This window comes from Ambystoma mexicanum, chromosome 10, assembly GCF_040938575.1.
Source record: "Ambystoma mexicanum isolate Mex_15411 chromosome 10, UKY_AmexF1_1, whole genome shotgun sequence".
NCBI lineage: Eukaryota > Metazoa > Chordata > Amphibia > Caudata > Ambystomatidae > Ambystoma > Ambystoma mexicanum.
Genome location: NC_090932.1, coordinates 280,373,736 through 280,390,581, shown reverse-complemented (window position 1 = coordinate 280,390,581; position 16,846 = coordinate 280,373,736).

Genomic DNA, 16,846 nt, shown 5'->3' with positions numbered 1-16,846 from the left:
CTCTGTAGATCAATGCACCTACTGCAGAGATCTATGTGTAACCTGTAGGTCCCAGGTTTGAATCTGGGTAAGTAGAACTCAGCCTTAAATCCTTCTGAAGTTTATCAAATTAGTGAAGATGAAGTGGGGAATTGTAAGATTACATATCAGACTAGCAGAGCCTCCCAGTTATCAGGCTTGCCTGGGTCTGCTTTTCATCATTACAAGGTCAACACATTATGTATTTTTAAGGTTTATAATATAACCATATATGGAATTCATAGCAGACATGAACCACTGCAAAAAGCTGACAGGGCTGGGGAAGAATGAGGAATGCATTATGGGTGCATGACGTTTCATCCTGCTGAGTTTGCTTTCGTGAGGACTAATGAGGTTATTTATGTAATAATAGGGAGAGTCCATGACTGGAGGCTAACAACCTCAGAAATGCCAGCAGGGTTGAGGAAGGGTCAATTACATGTCAGGCATTCATGATGCAGAGTCTGACATTCTTTTAAGGAATACCATTTAGTAAGGTAGGCGTGCAATGTTACCAACTCTATATATGTGAAAAAGTGAATAACAAATATCACTTGTAAGAAGCCAATGGGTGCAGAGAGTGCCATACATACTCCTTACACTAATGTATGCAAGGGGCTGTGACCAGCACAGCAAATACCATGGAAATGCTCAGACCGCCTTTGAAAATAAGGGGACACGCACATTTCTACACACAAAAAAATCTAAAATAAATCAAATAAACAAAATGCATTCTCTGTGCATAGTTTATTTACATTGACTTTTGTGAAATGGTCACTGAGGGCCCGATCTATAGAAATATTGGTGTGGAAAATAGGGACTTTGCATACCAAACTGCGCTCGAAATCCTGTTTGTCTATTCATGGAATCGACTGTGCGGTAGTGTTTTGTACTTTGCGGGGACTATGTGCAGGTTTGGTACGTCACTGCGAGAGGCAGAGTGCCTTGCCGCTAGACACCACACAGAGTGTAGGCGTTCACAGAGGGCAGGATATGGGGCGGAACACGGAAAATGAGGAAGAATAAGGCAAAATGTGGGTGTTATGAGGGACGGCCCGTAGGCAGTCCATTGCAGGACCACTATTGCGTGGAATAGTATGTTTTCATGGATCAGAGCGTGCAACCTCTCAGTGGGGAAATGGCCACGCAAAGCCATCATTCTATCTGCCACCTGACGGCAGTTATACGGACACTTGCGCATTGGATTCACTACGCAGAGGTAAGATCGGGTGCCGGATTTAGGGGTGTGTGTACACAGCCGGGGTTCTGATCTGACTTAGAGGTGTGCGTACGCAGTGTAGCAGGGTGCAGGAACAGTTTACGAGGGTTTGCATGCACATTTTCAGAGTTATACCCGAGTTATGGTAAATTGTATGCATGTTGTCAGGTTGCCGGTAACAGTTGTGGGGGCCCCTACGCAGGGTCCCTGAGATGAAGGCCTGCTTGCAGGGGACACCATGCACTGTTTGAAGTGTGCATGTATTCGTGTCTGGGGGAGCACGCAAAGGAAGCTGTTCTGGCTGAATTTGCTTTCCTGGGGGGGGGTGTCAGGGTCGTTCTGCCGCGACTTGTGTATATGGTTACTTTGCTCAAACAAATCCATGAATATGCGGAGCGCGCAGAATGATTTCTGCTTGAAGGCTCACCAAGTGTAGTTCTCGGCGTGCAGCTTTTTCGGGATAAATGCGCATTTTTCCATGATTCCGGCCCTAAGTGTTTTTTTAGATTGCAGTTTTTTGTCAGCTGCAAACAAAAAGTTCATTTTGGTTTCTATAATTAAAAAAGCCAGGTGCAAGCAAGCCATTAATCATGCAGACATTTTGATTTCTTTCAGCTTCTCTGGCAACAAAGGTTCTGAACTTCTGACCTATTCCATTAACTTTATACTTCGGTTGCTTTGAACACAAGAGACCTCTTTAGCCCATTGTTTACAAAAACATTTGATCAGCATGAAATGTCATAAAATCTGGCACCATAATTCCATGAAGGTTTGCCCCTCCCCCCTTCCCAAAAAGTGGAAATTCAAGTGATTGAGGTTTCAGGCACAGACATAGAGAGCATGTGGAGGTAAACCCCCACATGGGCTCCTGCACATAAAGTGCATCACCTGTAAATCAGGAATAAGCTTTGTTGTGTAGCAGGCAGTCCCCATGTACATTCTGTGGGTGTGACAGAATCACCCGACCAGCAAAAGTGGCTGACACAAACTAATCAGCACAAGCAGAATAGCTGTACAGTAGCTTGTATGTATTGCGCAAGGTTTAGTTGTTGAAGGAGGTTTGAAGTGCCAGACACACAGCAAAGCTGAGTGCTGCTCCCTTTGAAAAACAACAAAACCAGGCAGACATGTCTGCATCTGATCACAGTATTCACATGCCCTTCCATATACAACAATATTATTTTAAACATGTCTGTACAACCAAAAACATATTTGGAATAGTACCCGGTAGTCCCAAAATGTACAATCCCCAAAAGGGCAATAGAAGAACTGTAAAATCAATAACATTTTAATGAGGTTCTCAGCTCTGTTGATAGCTGAAAATTCAAGTTACAAATGGAACAATACACGAGCACATGCACCTCTGTGAAACGAAGCAGGTATCATACAATGCCCCTGGACTTTGGCAGAACAGGCAATGGTTTGCGTGGCAAAGGCAATGAGCCCTCCAAATGCCCAGAAGACAGGCATGAGAGACAAGTTGAATGCCTTTCCTATCCTCCAGAACACCCTACATCCTTGCATTCAATGAGAGCCGAAAAACTAAGAAGAAAGCAGCCGGATGGCTTTGCTGTGATACTAGCACAGTAGAATGAACTCTGGTACTTGGAAAGTAAGCTTGATTTCCTGTCTTTTTTCACGCTATTGTTGCAATTGAATGTTCATATTTCCCAGTTTTCAGTTTTGTTTACCGCTTGTTTAAATGCTTGTGTGGCTTTTTCTAGCAGTAAAATTGAAACGTGTACTAATTTGCGTTAATTAATTGGCAATTGCAATTACAGAACCCATTCCTGAATTAGTGAATTAGGAGGAGTTGTTGTTGAAAGAAGCTGGTGGCTGTTGGAATCCTCGTTTGGTTGCTCCCTTTATATGTTAGGTAAGGCCCCCTAGTTTCTCCCCCTCTCCTTGGCAATAGTTAGGAACAGTCTAACAAGCATGCCGCTTTTCTCGACCCCTCCCTTGATGAAATAAGAAATATTTTTCCCCAAGCGTTGTACTAATTTATTACAAACTTTTGGCTACTCCAGCTATTGAACACTTTAGACCATGGAATCTGCAACGCGTGGCTCGCCACATGTTCTGAATGTATGGACCTCATTACGGGTGGGGCGGTCCGGATTTAACAGTGGCGGTAAACCCGCTGCCACTGTTAATTCCGAACCGCCCGATCCCGAGTCCTGCAGGCGGGAGGTGATCTTCCCGCCCGGTCTGACCTGGCGGGTTGAACACCTCCCGCCTGCAGGCGGACATGGAAACATCAGCACCATCACGAGATGGTGCCGGTGTTTCCACTTCCCCATTCCCATTGAGTCCTATGGGAATGGGGATTAAAGGAATGGTTCGGTGAAAATGTTTTATTATCCCTACGGGTCGGCCATGTGTTTTTAAGCCTAAGTCGCTCGATTTTAGAAACATTTCCTATGGACCTTACCCGAGTTTTCATCCATTAAACGCATGCGAAAAAAGGCACCAGGGCGCTGTCATTTTGTGATAATCCTATCACTTGCCGCATCGCCCTGGCTGACCTGCTTTTGCGGCATTAAATCATATCCCCCATCCCTGAACCTGACATTATCAAAACATTCATATTCCCCGCCTCTCTCCGTGACGTTACTGTGCTGCGTAGGCAAACGCGCCCAGTCGTCTTCTATGCGACTTCACACAGAACCCGGAAACCAACACAGATCAAATCACAACACAGCGCGCCACAATTTGGAATATGATTTTTTTTCTTTTCTCTCTATCCGCAAATGCTGTTCCGTTTTATCGTGAGTCACGTGCTGTTCCTTTATGGTACACAGGGTGTTGGTTTTCGTTAAAAGAAGCACTTTGGTCGCACGGTGAACCGCAAGGCTGTTCCATCAACTAAGCACTAGGCCAGCGTAAAGGTTGATATGTTGCTTCTAGCCGCTAGTACCGCGTAAGGGCATATGGGCCCTTGGCAATCGTCCCATAAGATTGTCAAAGTGGTGCAGTTGTTTACGAGAAGCTGCAGCTGGCGGTTGAAAAAACCATCTGCCGGGGTCTGAAACTGGTGGCAGTAGCAGTAGGGTAGGATTTACCTGTTTTGAAAACATAAAAATTATAAATAGTCTCGCCAGCCGATCTTTATTACTATTATTCATTTTATTCATTGCTGCTGATTAGAAACTATTTGCTTGCAAGGATAGTGCAATGGAGAATGTTCGGCTCTAAAATCAATACGAAAACTAACAAAATAAATCGAGGTTAACACACAATGAGAAACGACTGTTTGTCTACATGCGTGTGGAATGTGGACCTGCATGCCCATGTGCCCGGTACAAAGACGATCCCACAAACGTTTTACTTGCTCTTCATTCATTCATTCATCCATTCATTAATTCTTAATTCCGGTATAATAGCGTCTAAAGAGTTACTTACATTATATTTGCAATTTCCATTTTGTCTCTGCGTAATGCAGTCCGTAAATCCCACTGTGCACGTGACAACGATTTTTCGTATACTGAACTAACATGAAACTCGGTCTGGTTTCCGAATTTTCTGCCTTATCGTCTCTTACGTTATTGCACCCCTTTTTCAAATGAAGTCCTTTCGGCATGGTCCCTGTCTCTCAAGGTAAAAAAACAATAGAACCTTTTGCTGCCAGTGCGAGTTGTGGGCCTCTTCAGGCCGCAAGCTGAAAATCAAAGCCGCTGACCTTCACTCGAAATGACCATACATTCTTACTTTGCAACATCCCGTAGTAAAGCCATCTGTGGGAACTTGAATTTTCGAATCCATCTATGTACTGGGCCTCAATGTGCAAATGTGAACTGGCTTCTCTCCCATCTGCAACGGCTCGCTTGGCGCATTCTAAGGACCCCAAATTTGTCGTTGTTGTCCGCGAGCTTTGCAGCCCTAGAGAACCAAAACTATGGGGATATTGACTTTTTGGGGGAAGGTCAGGGAAAGTATAAAGTACCCGAGGAGTTCAGTTGAAAGTGAGATTTATTGTTTGTTTGTTTTATTATTTGCAATACACAAGCCCCCCCTCGGTTAACAGTGTGCAGCATTTACATGAGATTGCGAAACTTAGTTACATCAACAAAAATATATACATACACATATTGACAAGGTCAGCGATATGAGGTGAATAGAGAGAGAAGTCAAAGATGACACCCAGGTTGTTCGCCACCCAGGATGGAGAAGGTAGGGGTTAGGGTTTGCATACTTTGTATGTACACTGTACAGTGACATTTTTTTACAAAAAGACAATCAGATTATAATGATTTAAACCGGGATTTGTACTTCTCAATGGGCCTCATTACGACCCAGGCGTTAAGGGTTAACGCCCTCGTTAACCCTTAACGCCTATTCTGATTTTAACGGCTGCTCTTAGCAGCCGTTAAAATCCATGGCGCTAACTTGCCATGATGCTAATTACGCCACCGTAATTTACGGTGGCGTAATTAGCGCCTTCCCCACTCCCATTATGCCCTATGGGGCAAAAATGGGAATGGGGAAGGGAAAATGGGAAATGGGGATTTACCGCCCCACTCACCTTGGAATGGGGCGGTAAATCCGCCATCCACCATGGTGTAAACGTAGTTTACACCATTGTGGTAAAGTTGGCGCAATTAGCGCCTGGGTCGTAATGACCCCCAATGAGTTCTTCTTTGGGTGGACATGGCACAGTGGCAATGTTTGGTGTCAATGCATCAGTGCTCTGCACAGAAACGCTCAAAATTCCATATCTGTGCTTCTCGAGTATAGCAACAATAAGGCCTTTAACAAAGTCGAACTCCATTTCCTCATGGACTGGTTTGATCACCCATTGCTTACTTCTTTTTGCAAAGGCCATAGTGTAGCGAAGCATCCCTACATTACCTGTAGTTCTAGATTGTTCACGGCACACATTCTCGTTACGGGCCAAGACCACAAGTAGAGTCCTATGTTTCATGCCCTGCATGCTGAAATGCAAGCGCTTTGGCCTGTACTTTAGGCACATATTGTGGAACACTTCCAAACCTTCTGTGTGACAGAATTCTGTCAGCCCCCTCAAATCTCTTGATAGAGATTTATCGAAAACAATCTTCTCAATGGCTTTGTGTGTGGGTGAAGATGGAACCAACCACTTCTTCTTCCGTGCCTCCTCTGGGGACAAAGGGCCATGTTCAGATTGGTGAAAATGTAGGTTTTCTGTCCAGCGGTGAACGTTGGTACAGTGGTGCATCAGTGACTGCCATTTTTCAAGTAGGATTTCCACTGACCTTTCACAAGATTTGGAGCTCCACCAAAGATGGTTGCTGATAGACTAGGACCACTGTGAAATACTTTCCAAACCTTTTTTCTTTCCCTGCAGCCGAGATTTTCTTATGGATTGATTTAGCAAGATGCCATATATCAAATTGATGTTTAATATGTGAGAACTGCTCTCTCATTGTCTTGGCAATTGAAACGTGTCTGTCCGTGGCTATGAGGTTGATGTGCATTCCCCTCGATTGTAGATATTCCACTGATTTTATAAATCCTAGTTTCCCCATGGCCATTGAGGATTTACCTTGGGACACCTGCACGACCACCAAACTCACAATTTTCTTACTATCCATGTCCTGAAAGTGGTAGGTGCAGTACTTGGCAGAAAATCCAGGGCTGTCGCACTGTCCATCTCCGGCTAGCCTGAATCATTTGCCTTCGAATGTACTTGCTAGAGACAATTGTTCAATTTTCCAAGCATCACTAATGGCCGGAAATAGATAATCATGTTGGAATTTGTAGTACTACATTTTAGAAATGAAATGGAGTCCCACAAACTGAAAGAAAGATTCTAATTTTCTAAAACTGGAGCCACTAAAAAGTGATGCAGCTGCACACAGTAGATTGCCTGCTGGCAGTTTCCCCAGCATCGGTTGTGCAGACCATGAGAACGTATGATTTAATCTACAGGCGGCATGTATTGTGACGTTACTGCCTTGTTTTTGACGAGTCACATGAATCAATGGCTTCCCACATACTTTCCCTCTGACGGAATGCCCACATTTCAGCATACTTATAATATCCATTAAACAACTGTCGAATACTATGTATTTGCTCTCTTTCATTAGACTGTCATCCGTCATCACACTTGTTTCAGACTGCATCGTTGCGGACATATCAGCAGAATTGAAAGAAATATTGCCAATATCAGGTTCTGATGAGTTGGTGAATGCTGCTGCTGGTTCATTCTCTGTCATTTCAACATCTGTTACTTCAACATTGATGGGAGAACACAACAATGTCTACAGGTTTTTTGGTGGCAATTTTTTGGCGGGTGTAGATTGTGTGAATTGATCTGCCACTACTTCAGAGCTATCTTCAATACATTCAGTATCATCTTCTTGTGGTGTTGCAGTCGCACTGTAGCAATGGTCCTTTACAACTTTACTGGATTCTCCGGACACATTAATTTCATGTTCTGGCCATTGGACATGAGCATCTCTAGTCCCAACATGCGGCATCTGAATTAATAGTTCCTCCATAGTGTAAATGGCCTGGCAAGCAACATCTCTCATTCGCTTCACTGTCTGTGTATGTATACAGCGTACAGCCACGGGTAACTAGAGGACAGATTGGAAAAGGGATGTTCAGTTTAAACACAAGATAAAGTATAGTACAATTGACTGGAAAAAAAAACATAAAATAGTCCCCAGCACAAAAAAATGTCTAAAGTTATGAACTGTTTGTAACTAACCTTATTTTTGTTTCTTTTCTTTGCAACTTTTTTGACTCGACCTTCAACATCTGCACGCTGGAGCTCCGATTCGTTTCCGCATCTCTCCCCTTCCTGTTGCGCTGCAACGACTATATTTTCTGTATCCGCATAGACAGCACGGAATGAGGCTCCATCGACTCCCTGAAAGACAGTACTTTCATTACTATGTATCACAATATTGTTAGCATAAAACACACGTGAGGACGAACACACAGGTACATCTCAATAGCTAAACACGATTTAAACATTGTGTAGAACAATCAAACGACAAGTAATCAAGCTCTGATGACCTAGTTCGATGGAACTGTCAGTATCCATACCTCTGGCTCTGCATGGACTGCCATGAATGATTGTATTGGAGAGGATGCATCAGCAACTTCCTGAAACACAGTACTTGCGTTAGTATGGTTTTCAATATTGTAAACATACACACACTTGGGGTCGACGGCACAGGTACATATAAAGAGATAACCACAAATGATGCTTTGTCTAAAAGAATCAAGGAATATTTAAATATGATCAGATTTAATCGACTTATTTCTCCGATTTCTTTACATCTGCATCATCTAAATGGGATGTTGTGATTGTAGTGGACGCTCCATCGTCTCCCTGAAACACAGTACTTGCGTTAATAGGGAGGAAAGTAAGAAAGTATAGCAAATGGAATCACGTTATATGATCACGCTCGATGGAGCTGTCAGTATCCATACCTCGTGCTGCTGAAGAATATCTAGGGATGTTGTAAATGTAGTGCACACTTCTGAAAGCTGTTGCGCTGATTCGTATCCGCATGGTCCCGCTTCCACTTCCCCTGGAATTACTTGAATGTCAGTCTCCGCATCAAGTGCGGGGGTTGACGCTTCAACAACTGCCTGAAACATAGTATTTGTATTAGTAAGGATTACAATATTGAAAACATAACACACACTTGGGGTCGACCGCACAGGTACAGATCAATAGCTAACCACAAATGAAACATGGTGTAGAACAAACGACAAGTGTTCCAGTCCTGATGATCACGGTCGATGGAGCTGTCAGTATCCATACCTCATGCTGCTGAAGAACATCTAGGGCTGTTGTCAATCTGGTGGACGCTTCAGCATCTCCCTGAAAGACAGTACTTGCATTAGTATGGATAACACTAATTATAACTGAAAACAAACACCAGGGGACGACAACTAAGGTGTATATCAATTGGAAAGCACTAACCAAACAATTGGTAAAATAATCACACGATACATAAAAACTATTACTTGACATGCATAAAACAAGCCTGTAGCGGAATAGCCAAGTAAGATTACCTGATACGTGCTAGAAGTGGTTGATAACTGTGAGCACATCACGGAAGTAGAATGTTCTTGCTTCAGATTGAAGGGATACTCAAGCATTTGTAAAGGTAAATTATTGTTTGATAATGAAATGCCAATATTTAAAATTGCCATGTAAGGAGACAGAATACTTGAGTAATGCTATTGAAAATGCGCAATATAGCATGGTTCCCTGTGCCCATATATAGATTTCGTTTGTGGTTTATGAAATCTAAAAATAATATATTGATAAATGTCATTATTCAAAAAGCTATACACTCATGTCAATGTCGAAAGTATTACAAATTGGAAACAACACCTAAAATATCAATTAATCCATTTGGCTACTTACACACTACCGCAAGGCCTAAAGCTAAAAACGGACACATGACTCACCAGTGGCGGAATGGGGACGAATAGAGTGGGAATAGCGTTTGCGAGCAATTTTCGTGTCGTTCGCGGTTTATTCTTCTTTGTTACCCAAGATGTGGCATACATGTTCGAGGAAAAGTGCCGGCTGCAGATGCGGTATCGAACACCCCTCTTGTCCTGTAAGACTTCTTGGACTCTACTTTCTAGCTCATCCAGTGGATATCCACAATGTCTGACCCATTCTCTTATTCAATCAACAGTTTTCGGGAATACATGCATTGTAGTGCCTTCAGATTTAGCATGGGTCTTCGAAGGGCAACTGCTAATCGAACAGGCAGGCATTGTTGAAAAGTCTTAAAAGTAAATATCGACATTATTAAACAATCTTGATGAATAAAAATGTGATACAAAAGTAAATGAACCATACAATGTTTAATGCAAAGTTTGTTTTACTCGCCGGAACTATACCAGTTCATCATGTGCGGCTTAGTATTTGCATAAGTTGCAGAAATTTATAAATGATGTGACTAAACTCTGAACATGTGACTCGTCCCTTGGATGTTCTGTCTTGCATGAGAAGGAAACATGCTTACATTATAAACTGGACCCCCGAAGGATGCAATTCGATGACAATTGACACAGATGAAAATAAATAGATCTATCGATAGCATAACAATTGAAACTCAAGTCAATAGCAATGAGCCAAATGAACATAGCACTATTGGGTACTCTAATCGCAAATAGACAGAAATTTAAAAATGACCGAAATATGACTAGGATACAGGGCCTTAACTTGACCAACAAACAGTTGGATTCAGCAGGCCGAGCAGTATGTTGCAGGAGAACAGGTAGATGGCCACAGGTAGCACACGGACAAGTTTGCTCGAAGCGGTCACAGATGGCACAACGACGAGCAGATTAGCATAGATCTCAGTGCTTCTCAGGTAGAACGTTCAGGAGTTGACTTGCAAAGCACAAAGAAGTTCTCATGAGACATATCAAGTGGTTTATAAAGTATTAGAAACAGGGGTGTGTTTGTGAATGAATGATGTGTGTATGTCGTGGTATTATGTGGTTTGCAGGGGGGTGGCCAGCGTCAGGCTTGGCTTGCCTGGAGACACGGGGTCTGAGGAGGCCATGTGAGTGATTGCCCCTGGGCGTGGGATACCTTTTGAAGTGTACATGGTGTTTGGCACCTTGGCCGTTATCGCCCCTGACAGCACACCATGGCAGCGCTCATCCACGGGTGCGAAATGCATTTGATAGGGGGGAGATGGGCCGGTGGGCGTGCAGGCAAGTGTGTGGGAGCGAGGGGCCATCAGGCCCATCTCATCCTTTACTTCTCAGTAGAAACTCGGACCAAGTGCCTTCAGTAGTGGGTTCGCACCTTGCCCTTATGTGATGTTAACTTTGGTTGACATTCGCGTAGATGGGACTACTGAGCAGGACACGGGTCATCCATTTTTGTACCCCCTTTCGACTCCATCTTGGTGACCAGGCCTCACTGCGATAGTACAGTGCGCAGAGCACATGGCCCCCACCCTCGTTCCCACTCTGACTGGAAAACTCCAGAGGTATTTACAGTTAATAAATGTAACACATCACTCTTCCTCTGAGATCACTGTCCTGCATGTGAACCAGCCTGAACTAAGCACATAACTCGTTCATCTCCACAAACGTGTCCTTGCCCACGCACCCTCGCCAGTGGAAACCTACTGTCATTCTGACTCTGGGCCTCATTACACGGTAGGCAGTGGACCAAGGTGCTATTAGCACCTTGGTCGATGCCGGTAAAATACCGGCACCACCTTGGAGGAAAGGGGAATTACCGCCCTATTCCAAGGTTGGCGGGGCGGTAATTCCCCCTTCCCCCATTGCCCTTCCCCATTCCCATTTTTGCCCCATAGGGCATAATGGGAATGGGGAAGGTGCTAATTACGGTACCGCAAATTGCAGTACCGTAATTAGCACCCTGGTCCCTTTGCAGGTTGGTTTTTAACGCCTGCTAAAAAGCAGGCGTTAAAGTACCATCCCGCAAAGGAACCTCGTAGTAAAACGGTAAGGGTTAACGGTCACCGGTACCATTACCGGTGACCGTTAACCCTTACCGCCTTCCGTGTAATGAGGCCCTCTGTGTCCCTGCAAGGTATTCTCTTCATGTGCTCATGTGCCAGACCACTGACCACGCCATGATGCCCACCTAGCAGATCCCCAACTAACATTAGACCTCTACCACAGTATATTGTTGCCTATCAATAACAAATGACACATACCGGAGATTCTTGTGAGCACAGACCCACACTTCAACCAGTGTATTATAGTGATCAAGACCCTTAACCTAAGGCCTGTATAATCCAATGTTAATTGATAGCATAGATATATGTGTGACTTTTATAGAGACATAACCTACTGAAAGACTTTGAACAAGTGTTATTTAGTGCATGCAATATTGAGAATATGTTATGTTAGCTTAGATAGTGACCACCCTGCTTCACAGCGACCTGACCTTCACCCATTTGGAGCACAGATGTCTGACGTCCATCCTTGAATGGAGACACACTTCATTCATTTAAAAAATCGAAACAACCGTTGTTGAAATATACGTGGTGTTTTATTTTGTATCTTATTTTGATGGCACAAAAATACAAGACTTTACACATTGTGCAGGTCAGGTTGCAGCACAGCGAGGGAAAATCCCCTGTACTGACCGCTGTCACTCGGGAAAGTTTCTCTTATGGCACGAACGGCACAGGCGGGTATTACTCTTCGAACGCGGTGTTCAAGCCTCCCGTGAAGCCACCATGTAAAGGAATGATAGGCTACCAGCCGGTACGACCTGTGAAAAAGAATGATACAAACTGTTTTTAAATAAACAAGATAAGTTTATTAAATGTCTGTTGTCAATGACAATTCTTGTAACTAATGGCATTCTGCTTGGACAAATGCTATCTAGAGACTGCACACTATTGAACGACTTTCATGCGTTAACATGATATGTATATGTAATTTTGGATATAGTAGTAGACCATGAAATAGGAGTGGCATCACAAGCAGAGTATACTTATTAGTTACTCGGATTACGAGGATGAACAGTTGCGCAAAGTTTGTGCATAAGCACCATCATTATCCTCAACATGGACCGTGTGAGGCAGGCTGCCCTGAAGTCTGGCAGCTCGGTGATGCATTGCAGCCGTGGCTCGACTTCCGAAATGTAGGCCACGCATCCTGAGTTTTCACAGCAGCAGCAGTTCTCGTCCTCGAATGGCATTAGCTCGCGCCGATTGCATGTGCACCACGTGTAAACACTGTCCATGCGACTAGGTCCAGTGTCTTCATCCGTTGATTTGTCCTGCCAACTGCCGTCCGAAGCCCCATCGTTTTCGCATGTTTCCCTTTCCAGTAGTTCCTCCTCGGTATACTCGGGCTCGTACATGTAGGGCGTTATTGTAGCCATTGTGTGGTAAACAAACGAAAATAATTTATAGCGGTGGTACTGGTATCTGTTCACACGGGCTGCAAGCAACGAAGGTAGCTGACCAGAGCACAGAAACGAGTCACAGAATACTCAAAGTAACACAGAGAGAGGAATGGAATCGAAAATCTGCTGCTGTGTGTTGTGAAACGGTCTGTTTATACTTATTGAGTAAAGAGGCTTCCTGCCGTTTCCATGGCGACACGTCATTAGCTGAAGCGCAGCGGTTGTTGACACGAGACGTGCTTTGGCGTTGTGAAATGGGCGGTACGCGTCTGCTGATGACAGGCTCAGGGGCGGGGGATATGATTTAGTGCCGCAAAAGCAGGTCATCCAGGGCGATGGGGCAAGTGATAGGATTATCACAAAATGGCAGCACCTGGTGCCTGTTTTCGCATGCATTTAATGGCCGAAAACTCGGGTAAGGTCCATAGGAAATTTTTCTAAAATCGTGTGACTTAGGCTTAAAAACACATGGCCGACCCATATGGACAATAAAATATTTTGACCGAACCATTCCTTTAACACCATTCCACCTCCGTGACTCCCGGCACACCGGGGCTGTAATGCCCTGGCAATTCCGGGAGTCACGGAGGCGGAATGGTAATACAAGTCCAGCGGTAACCAGGTGGTTTTATCGCCGTGGTTACCGCTGGACTCGTAATGAGGCCCATGACTCTCATGATCCATCACCTTTGACCAGGCTGTCTAGGGCGACTCGGAATATTAGTACAAAACAACTGCCTGGGCAAAGCTTGGAGACCCCTGCTTTTGACCATTCTTTTGATATGATTTATAAAAGTGATATTATTGACAGTTCAGGATTTGGCCAATCTGATTAAATGCGCCAGAATGCTGGTGATTCTAAAAAAGGGAAAAATGCAGTATTAGCCTGTTACAGGAAATCCACATTTATTTAAACAACAGCAATATTGGCTAAAGACTGATATTTATTTATGTATTTATTTATTTATTTATATATTTGGATTTATAAAGCCCCTAGCGGCCCTGAGGCATTGTGGCGCTGTTAACAGAACATTCAACTTAGTACAGGTTAGCAGCCCGTAGTTCCAAGGTTACCTGGGAACAGTTGGGCGGAGAGGCAAGCAAGGCAGTCAAGAGTTAGTTGAACAACCTTGTTTTCAGTGATTTCCTGAATGTGGAGAGAGATTGTTCGCTTCTCAGATTGGGCGGTAGCGAGTTCCATACTTTGGAGCTAGAAATTCAAAGCTGGATCCACCAGCTTTCACTCTGTTAAATGCTGGGATCGAGAGTTGGTGTGAGTATTTGTTGCGTTTTGGACTGTTGGTTGGTGCTTGGTGTATTCTTTCTACTAGGTAAGCTGGTGCGGTTCGGGTGATGCATCTGTGTTTGATTGTGAGAGCTTTAAGTGCTATGCATTCTTTGACTGGGCGCCAGTGTGCATCCCTTCTTGCTTAGGTGATGTGCTCTCTTTTGGCAATGCTGAGAGCAGCTCTGAGGGCATTGTTTTGTGCTACTTGCAAGCAATTAATGTTATGTGTAGAGGTACCGAGGAGCAGGATGTTGCAGTAGTCTTTTGAACATATTGTGGCTCTGGCAATATTGAGTCGGTTCTTTTGTGATAGATATGGTTTTACTGCATTTATGATTTTCGAGGTGAGAGCTGCTGCTGATGAGATGGCACTGACTTGTCTGTCCATGGAAAGTGTGGAGTCTAAGTATACCCCTAAAGTTTTCACAGCGGCTGCAGTTGCAATGATTGTGTCCTCGATTATGAAACAGCTATATGTGTTGTCAAGTCTTTTTAGGGCTTCTTTGGGGCCTAATAATAGTATTTTGTTTTTTCCCCGTTTAGACATAGTCCGTTTACTGACATCCAAGCCTGGATACAGGCGTATATGTCTTGGAGGGTTTTTAGGTCTTGGTCATAGTTGCCTGTTAGGGGAATGAGAACTTGTGTGTCGTCGGCATAGTTGGTGATGGCTATGCCGAAGTCTTCTAGGTCGCTGAATAATGGGAGGGTAAAGAGGTTGTAGAGCGGGGGGGGGGTGCATGAGCCTTTTGGGACATCACATTCGATGGGTGACTGTAGGGCAGATGCTTGGTCAGAGAAAACTCTCATGACTCGACCATCTAGGAAGGAGGTGATCCATGCGGTGGCTTCATGAGAGAAGTGGGCCGTGTCAGTGAGATGCTTACATAAGATCTTGTGGTCAACCAGGTCAAAGGCTGCCGAGAGGTGTAGGAGTAGGAGGAGTGAGGTTTTGCCTTTGTCCATGTTTTTAAGTAGCTGGTTCTTGAGGTCAAGTAAGGCGGATTCTGTGCCGTGGTGGGGGTGGAAACCTGAATGTCTTTTTCTGAGAATGTTGTGTGCTTTCAGGTAAGCCTGAATCTGTAGATATGCAGCTTTATCTAGAATTTTCAGTAGAAATGGCACTGTGGTGATGAGGCGGTAGTTGTTGGTAGAGTCTGGGTCGAGGGAGTTTTATTTTTAGTAGGGGCCGTACCCAAGCTTCCTTGAGGGTGGTTGGGACGGTGTTGGCAGCAAAAGATGCATTGATGAAGGAAGTGATGAAAGGGGCAAGTGTTGTAGAACAGTCTTTGATTAAGTTAGCTGGGCATCTGTCACCTTTGCATATTGATGGTTTGATGTGCTTCATGATGTGGAGCACTTCGGGGGTGGTTACTTCTCTGAAGGTGAAGGAGTTGGGAGGTTTACTACAGTTGTGTCCATCTAGCTTGTCTGTGGCTGGTTTAGGTATAAGGTGGGGTTTGGGAAGTTTGTCAAATTGGGTTTTGATTTTGTTTTTGAGTGTATTAATTTTGTTTAGCATGGCGTGTTGGATGTTATTGCACCATGTGGAGTTTTTCTCGGTGGGTTGAGCAGAGGAGGTGGGGATGGTAAGCTCCTTATAGATAGAGAATAGCTCCCTAGACTGTGAATTGGCTTTCTCAATTCTCGTATTGTATGTAGCTGCTTTGGCTGTGGGTATGGCCTTCTTGTATTGTTTAGCGATAGTGAGGTAGGTGTCTCTTGTGGTGGTGGACGGGTTATTTTGCCAAGCGGTTACTGCTGTTCTTTTGGCAGTGCGTGCATCCTTAAGTTCTTGAGTGAACCAAGAGTTAGCATGGAGTATTTTTTTTGCTTTTTTCTTTTCTAGTGGCGCTACCCTTTCTATTATGTCTTTTAGAGTGTTGTTGTAGATCTCAACTAATATAGTAGGGTCTTTGGAGGTGGGGTGAGCGAGTACTGAGGTTTCCAGGAGTGGGATAATTCTATCCGCGGTGAGCAGTTTGTTTGATCTTGCCATGGTAGCTGGTGCAGGTGGGTGGGGGTTCCCTGCTTCTTTTACTAGTATGAAGTGTAGTAGGTGGTGATCGGTCCATGGCCTGGGGGTGTTAGAGCTGATGTCGGCTACACAGTTGTGATCAGCAACCTAATCAAGGATTCTGCCTTTGGTGTGGGTGGGGTCCATTACTCGTTGAGTGAAGCCTAGGTCTGATAGGGCTTTGGTGAAGGCTTTGCTTTTTTTAATCTTTTGGGTCTTTAAAGCCCAGGTTCAGGTCACCTAAAAGGATGACTTTTGAATTTGCTTTCAGGTTGTCACCTAGGATGTGGGTAATGTTAGATTGGAAGTCGAGTGTTGGGCCTGGCGGGCGATATACAATGTGTATTGTTATAGTGTTGTTTGGCTATGGAGACAGTTTGACTGATAGAGAGTAGAAGTTCTCAGTTTCATTAGTCTTTAACTGTCTGGTGTTGA